We start from the raw sequence: 7942 nt of genomic DNA, 5'->3' as shown, positions 1-7942 counted from the left end.
CCTCCTCAGTTGCTCTTCCTGAGGTTTCTACTGTTTTTTTCCCTGTTAAAGGGGTTTTTTGGGGAGTTTTTCCTTATCCGCTGCGAGGGTCATAAGGACAGAGGGATGTCGTATGCTGTAAAGCCCTGTGAGGCAAATTGTGATTTGTGATATTGGGCTTTATAAATAAAATTGATTGATTGATTGACCCTTCACCCGCTGCACAGTCAATCTGAACTTTTCCCCTTAGGGAGGCGGATGGATGGATGGATGGATGGATAGATGGATAGATAGATAGATAGATAGATAGATAGATAGATAGATAGATAGATAGATAGATAGATAGATAATAGTAATATCTGTAAGAAATCCTTTGTCCCTGGTGCTGTTAAGGTAATGAATGAAACTAGGACAGCAACGTAGGACTACGATACAGGGTGACGCTCCTGATACTGATGCAGATCTTTATACAGTAAATCCATTTCATGGACATGTCTATATTGTGTGTATTACTGAATACATCTTTATTGTGAGTAGAAATTTGTCTTTGGATCACCAGACACAACAAACATACGAGGTCATGACAAAACACTTACACGTTCAATCAGTTCATTGTCTCTCTATGGTTTAAAACTCATCCTGGAGCTCAAGAGCTTGAACTGGCTGAAGAGAGGATTGGAGCTACAGTATGTGCCAGGCTACTCATCGCTTTCTTCCTCTTCCATCCTGCCTGTAAAGAGTTGGGTCAAGGGCTTATATGGCTTGCCAACAGTTTTACTTGCCATTGTCACAATCCTAGAATTTATTCTTGGATGTACAGGTAAGGTGACGGTACCAGGCAGGGAGGTGAATAGTTAGAACACTCTCAAGCTGTATTCTTTATGAATGTGTACTGCCAAGACTTCTTATAGTGTTTTGTATTCCCACTTTGACATGGCCTATATGTTGTTGAATATATGTTTTTTATGGGATGTGCTGTGGTGAATGCACATTTTTACCAGAGGAAAATTTCCACTTTGTTGAATGCTAGATATGCTGATGTTCACAATCTTAGCTGAGCATGTTAGCATTGTCATTGAGGTTGAGATTTTCATTTGATTTGGTCACAAAAAGTAAGTACTGGCCTGATGACGGTGCTAGACGAAAAGTCAGAGGATCACCAAAGTTTTTACAGTTAATCTTGAGGGGAATGTAAAAGTCTAAAACAGACCGTACTTTCTCTGTTAGCCTTGATAACTCTGTGTCCTCCACCGCCCCTCTCTCGTGTGGGGTCCCGCAGGGCTCAATTCTTGGCCCTCTTCTTTTCTCCCTTTATTTATTGTCTCTGGGCACTATACTCAGGAAACATGGAATATCATTTCATTGTTATGCTGATGACAGTCAGATCTATGTGCCTCTTAATAAGAATGATGCCTACTCTATTAAACCACTGCTCAGTTGTCTTGATGACATTAAGGTCTGGATGGCTTTGAACTTCTTAAATTTTAATGAAAAAAAGATGTGATGGTTTTTGGCAGCACCTCTGTGACCCTTCCAGTACATCTGGGTTCCCTGGCCCAGTATGTTAAGCCTACCATCAAAAACTTAGGGGTTGCAGTTGATGCAGACCTTAAGCCCGACAGTCAGATCAAGGCTGTAGTAAAATCGAGCTTTTTTCAGTTGAGGCAGCAGCTCGCCAAAATAAAGCCAATTCTTGATAAAAAAGCACTTTGAAACAGTAATCCATGCCTTTATCACTACTCGGCTGGATTACTGCAATGCACTCTATGTGGGGGTTAGTGGGTCCTCTGTGGCTCGCCTACAGTTACACGAGCGCATTTCACCCATTTTAGCCTCACTCTACTGGCTGCCTGTGCATTTTAGGATTCATTTTAAAATTCTTTTATTTGCTTTTAAATCCCCAAATGGTCTTGCCCCGCCTTACCTCTCTGAGCTGCTTCAATGTTATACGCCAACCCATTCCCTCAGGCGCAGCTGATCAGCTGCGCCTGGTGGTGCCTAAAAGCAGGCTCAAGCTCAGAGGGGACCGTGCTTTTGCTGTTGCAGCTCCAAATCTCTGGAACAATTTGCCGTTGCACATTAGACAGGCCTCTTCACTGTCTATTTTTAAATCTCTCCTTAAAACCCACCTCTTTTCTTTGGCTTTTAACACCATGTAGGACGTTGATTTTATTTGTTCTTACATATGTTGCCTCGTGTGATTTGTGTATGTTATTGTATTTTATATGCTACGTTTGCATTTGATTATCTTGCTGTACTACAGCACTTTGGGCCTCTGTGGTTATTTTAAAGCGCTTTATAAATCAAGTTGGATGGATTGGATTTCATCACAATCCATCCAACAGCTGCTAAGATATTTAAGTCTAGAAAAAACAGCTGACCAACGTTTCCATCCCTGGAAACATGTAATTAAGAATATATGAGCCACATTTACTTTGTTGTGATTGTGTCAATATTAGAGTTACAATGATGAAATCTGGATGTTGTGCAGTTTTAAAAGCAACAGAGCATGGATGGCACGTCCTTCTGTAGCAGGATGTTGTTGGGTGCTGTCCTGCTGCTTTCAGTGTCCTCTTGGGTTAGTAGAGCTATATGTTACATTATTGACGGTGCCTTTAGTGCCCGACGAGGAAAAGTCCCATGAAGCACACACACAGGGACACACTTTGCACCTTACCAAGGATTTGTGACCATTTTAGATACTCGAGAACTTCTGTTTTTCCATATTTATCACAGGGCTGCGCTACGGCCCTGCACCAGTAAAATGGCAAAAAAATGTGTGTTTGGGTTCATGCAATATGTATTTTAGAGTGTTCCTGGAAAGCAGTACTATATATGGAACATGTTTATATAGCTGCCTGGAACATCTACGATCCTGACAACAAGCACATGGAAATGGGAAAGACTTACAAATGGGCTGATGTTTAAGTTGAGGAACTCTACAGATCCCTTGAGCTCCTCAAATACACAGTGTTGGTGTCGCTGCCAAGTCTCAAAGACGACTGTAAATACAGCCCCATCTTGTCTGTGCTGTGAACTCCTACATCTCACCAACACGTCTCTACCCTGTGTGTATGTTGCTACAGAATCTAGATATTTTCAAGTGATTAAATTTGCTGTCAAATCTCTTTGTCAACCAGCTGTTTTGGCCTTTGGAGCTGCCACTGACACAATGCCACTCACCTAAAACCCACTCCTGTGCATTAATTATGTCCCGTACTAACTTTAGATCATGCTGGGCTTTGAACCACATGTCAACAATCTCATGCAATCCTGCTACTTCCACCCTAGGAAATATTACCTTATATTATCTGTATCTGTTTAAGTCAAATTATTGAACATCTCTGAATAATACAAACACAAAATAAAACTTATATAAAACAAATCCTCAGCAACAAATGAGCAACTCAAATGTCGTCATTCATGTTATGACTTCTGTGGTCCCAGCCTCTTTTATCTTTTATATATTAATCATAGAAAATAAAAGTTCAGTTTACAGCCATCAGTGTTTATCATATTTATCTCAGTCAGCTGAAACAATTCAACCCTTTCTGACAGAACAAGAACAAAATAATCAGAACAGATGAACCAAAACCATCAAACAGTCCACAAACGAGATATAACCAAATAGAAAATCACTGGTCCAGCTCATTTCTGAAGAGTTTTTTTAGGCAAGATGAAGTCTCACATTTTTTCAGCTCATCACTACAGTGACTACTTTGATGATCGACGTTTTGCATTTGTTCTCATTGCTGTTTTTTGAATATACAGGCTACTCTCAACATGTCTTTGTTTTCTCTCAGCCCTGGATGCTACTGTACAATTGTTGATTCGTTGCTCTGAACACAAGCCATTATTAACCCTCTGGAGTCCACGGATGTGCCGGTGTGTCCAAATCACATGACCGATTTAAGATGACGTAGCAGCAAGACACAGCCTTGCAGAGTCTCCGTTTCAACTTGTGTCGAAAGTGCCAACTTCAGACTATATACCAGTATTAAATTGTGTTGATAGGCCAAGTATAGACTTATGATAAATAATTCATGCCATGCTTTTTCCTGAATATTGTCATCACGTTTGGTGCAGGAACAAATGGTAAAAACAGGCTATTCTAAGGAAAGTGCTCACAAGCTGAAAGTGCTTTTCTATTGGTGGTGTTTTTGTGTCATTTTAGGTCCAAGGTGTTAATACAGTATATCAAAATGAAAAAATAACTGTAAAGTCACACAGGTGAGGTTGTGCTGAAAAAAATGACACCAAACAAGGCGAGGTAAACAGTTTTTGAGGTGAAATTTAAAGGTAAAATCAAAAGTAGTCAGAAACGGCCAATTATACCCCAGACCCCAAAGGGTTAAACCAGCCGTGTCTTTCCCTGACCTAGAAAGGCTTATTTATGCTTTTGTATTCTCGCACCTCGACTACTGTAACAGACCGTTTACATGCCTCAGTGAGTCTTCAGTGGTTTAGCTTCTACTGGTGCAGAATGCTCCTGCTCAGATTTTAACTGGGACAAATGGTAGGTCGCATATCACCCCAAATCTTGCCTCTCTCCACTGGTTGCTAGTGAACGTGAGGATTGATTTCAAGATTATTTTAATAACTTTTAACTTGATTTGGCTTCTAGTCATATAGATGAGCTTCTGACTCCTCATGCACCAAGTCGTCCCCAGGTCAAGGCTGGTATCCAAAGGTAACCAGGCTTCTGCCATCAGCATCTCCAGGCTCTGAAATTCTCTGCCTGAGGAGATTCGGCTTGCCGGCACATTACCTGTTTTAAATCATTGCTCAAAGCATATTTTAATAGGACAGCTTTGTGAAGCACTTTGTGACCTTGCTCCAATAAGTGCTTTACAAATAAAGTTATTATTACTCTAAACCACTACAGTCAAAGGTTTTCTGTGGTGCCTGAATACTTCTGTAGCTCTGCAGAGCGAGCAGTGCTTTGTATAAATGACGAGGTTTAATAAAAACATCCATGACAAGATCTGGTAAGATCCAAGCTTGTTTGTTTTAACTGCCTGTCAGTCAGGCTGTTCTGTGACAGCTCATTCCATAAATTTGATTATGTTTGAGTTTCAGTATCCAGACCTTTAATTCAGGGCCAGCAGCTGGCATGAACTCTCTGTGTGGTTGCTTAGGGTTACAGTAGCTAGGGGGGGCCACCTGGTCAGTGACACAGTCAGACGCTCGTTCCCCTGTGCGTCTAATGCACACAGCGATCCATGGCAATGTGACACACAGATGATGATCACCATTCTTTGCTGCATGTCACACACATCACTCCAACTGCTGGGGAGGCAGAAGGTAACACTGCTGACCCCTCTCTCTTTCTCTCAATCCTCCAGTTCTTCACTATATTGCTCCATTAATCCCCCCCCCCCCCCCCCCCCTTTCCTCCTGCAATTTAAATATGAGAACTGCCAGTTTCATAAATAAATAAAAGAAAAACACAGCTAAATTCACATGAACCCGACCTGATTCAGACCTGAGGGCAATAATGAGATATTACAACTCGGCCTGAACCCTGCGGCTCAGGCTGGGACCAATCAGGCCCAGGCAGATAATCAGGGACCGGTTGCACAAAATACCTTAAGTTTTCTCCTTAAGCACGATACTTAAGGCTAATTTCTCTTTACCTGAGGGACTTACACAGTTGCACAGAATCCCTTTAAAGGTTTCCTTAGTCAAGGAGAAGTGTTAACTCACTGTGTTGAAGGAGATTTTATAGCATTAAAGGCTGAAAATGCCCAAAAAATGTCTTAAAAAAAAAAATGAGACCAAGACAAAGAGAAAACCATAAATACTTAAGTGAACATTTTAAGGAAACCTTATGGCTGTTAAGGGTAGCCGATCTTATTTTGAGGAAACCTTAACTAGAACTTCGAGGGAAATGTTAGCTTAAGGTGTTTTGTGCAACTGGCCCCTGAGCTCCAGCACTGGAATGTTTTGGGCCACAAACAAAATGCAGTTTAGGGCCACCAGAAGTCTGGGGCCGGCCCTGCTTTGATTTAAAATAAACCATTTATGTAAAATGCATCACTTCGTGTGTTCCCGCTTCATTATGTCCAGAGAGTGAGTCACCAGACTCTAATAGGTGCTTGCGACAGCAAAAAATAAAGACCTCTTAAAATAGCAGTGAGTTGAATCACCATAGTGACATGTGACTTAGAGACGGAGGAAAACATAGATAGAAAAATATCATTAACTCTTAAGCCTTTACAAGTGTTTATTTCCTCTCTCCTTTTCCCTTTGTTTACAGAGCAAACTGAAATATTCAGATGGATGGACATGGTGACCTCCGTCCATCAGGGTCACTTGTTTGCATGCGGCTGTTGGTGCTGTGTGTTGGCTGGTAACCATATTCAGCAGGTCAGAGTGACAGTGGGATAATCTTAGCTGACAGGGCAGCAGAGCAACGTTGAACCACCATGCCAGCGTGTTACGCAACACAGGGCAGCTCAGCACCAGCAGCTACTTCAAAGTGACATGATTACACAACGTCAGGCACTTTGCACTTCTCTCTCTCTCTTAAGTGCGTGTGCACGAGGGAGAGACACATATTCAGAAAAAAAAAAAAATCTAATTAGAATCTGTTTTGACATTATCGTCTGATGTACTTCACCAAATATGTTTGTATTTCATTCAGGAGCAGTGTCTAGGGGGTGAACCAAAGTGGTGATGATATTAGCTGATTCTAATCTGAGCTTCAAACGCTGTGCTGTGCTTTCAACATGGACTGTCAGAGGCACAACTTCAAGTTGTTCAAAGGGGAAAACTTTCCTTATCAAAATGCTCTCTGCTAAAATTAACTGCAAAAACACGAGTCGAGTATTTCACAAGCTCTGCTGCAAACATGATGTCATGACAAAGGGATTTTAGATGGTTTTATGGATTCTGGTTGGTTCATTCTGAGCCTGTTGAGTCAGATTTTCCCCACCAGTGGTGGCGTCTGTCGTGTCAGTCATGCTTGTGTCCTGATTTTGATAATCACAGGGCGAATGTTTACAATGACCTTGACCTTTCTTAAGTGTCACCATCAGGTCAAAGCATGCATTCATATGAAAAGTCACAATCTGCGGTGTGCTCAAAATATTGAGACAGTAATAGTGATTTAAACACAGCAGTGTAAAGATGGATGTTTTTTATTAGTTCAGGCTGAACTGACACAATCACAAGCTAAAAAAAGAGAGTGCAGAGAGGCAGAACACAGGGAGCCGAAAACCAGAGTCCAGGTTCATTATAACATCTTCAAAGAGAGACTTCACATCTAAAAAACAAAGGACAAAGCGGTCCTTTCTCTCTAGAATTATTAATAAAGATAACAATAATGTACTCACGTAAGTCATTGCTGTTGACAGACTGACAAACATCCCAGTATCAGTCCCTCCTGAGCTGCTGTCCATCAAATTTGTAAAGATAAGACAGTCTGTAACGTAATTTCAGGCAAAATGATGATGTCACCTGTGCCTCTGTGTAGGACTCTAGTAAATTTGACACATTTTCACCCCCTCAATTGCTCAACCTTGACAGAAATTGTTTGACACCTGGCACACTGACACGAGTGAAATTAACATTGGCGAATATTCGCCCCTCATTCACTTCCATTCAATGTGAGCAGAGGGGGAATACAACACTGGCTTTCAGTGGCAAGGCCAAGTCTGCGTCTTTGCATTGTGTGGAGTTCAACTTTGGTGAACTTTGACTGAAGGTGCAGCCTCAACTAACAGCAAACATGTGGACGCACATTGATTGTTGTTGTGTTTAAGCAATTAATATTGTTCTAAGCCATACCCATTGGTAGCTTTGTCACCTTCTACCTATGCCAGTCCTCAATGCCTATGTGCAGTTTCACATAGATTGACCACGTCAGTGAGTAGAAAAACGTGGGACAGACAGAATGACTGACTGACAGAATGACACAGTTTACCATACCATGACTTAGTCATACCAAAAATTAGAAGAC

The 7942-nt window shown here is 41.4% G+C and overlaps 1 protein-coding gene across 1 annotated transcript in view; it reads left to right on the top strand.

Moving 5' to 3' along the window:
• The window catches only part of si:cabz01068815.1 (solute carrier family 51 subunit beta), a 364543-nt gene that overhangs the window by 244715 nt on the left and 111886 nt on the right, over nt 1–7942 (top strand). The gene's annotated exons all lie outside the window — the stretch shown is intronic.

The sequence above is a fragment of the Epinephelus moara genome, chromosome 1 (assembly GCF_006386435.1).
Source record: "Epinephelus moara isolate mb chromosome 1, YSFRI_EMoa_1.0, whole genome shotgun sequence".
Classification (NCBI taxonomy): Eukaryota; Metazoa; Chordata; class Actinopteri; order Perciformes; family Serranidae; genus Epinephelus; species Epinephelus moara.
Note: the sequence above shows the minus strand (reverse complement) of the source record. Positions and strands in the feature narration are given on the sequence as shown.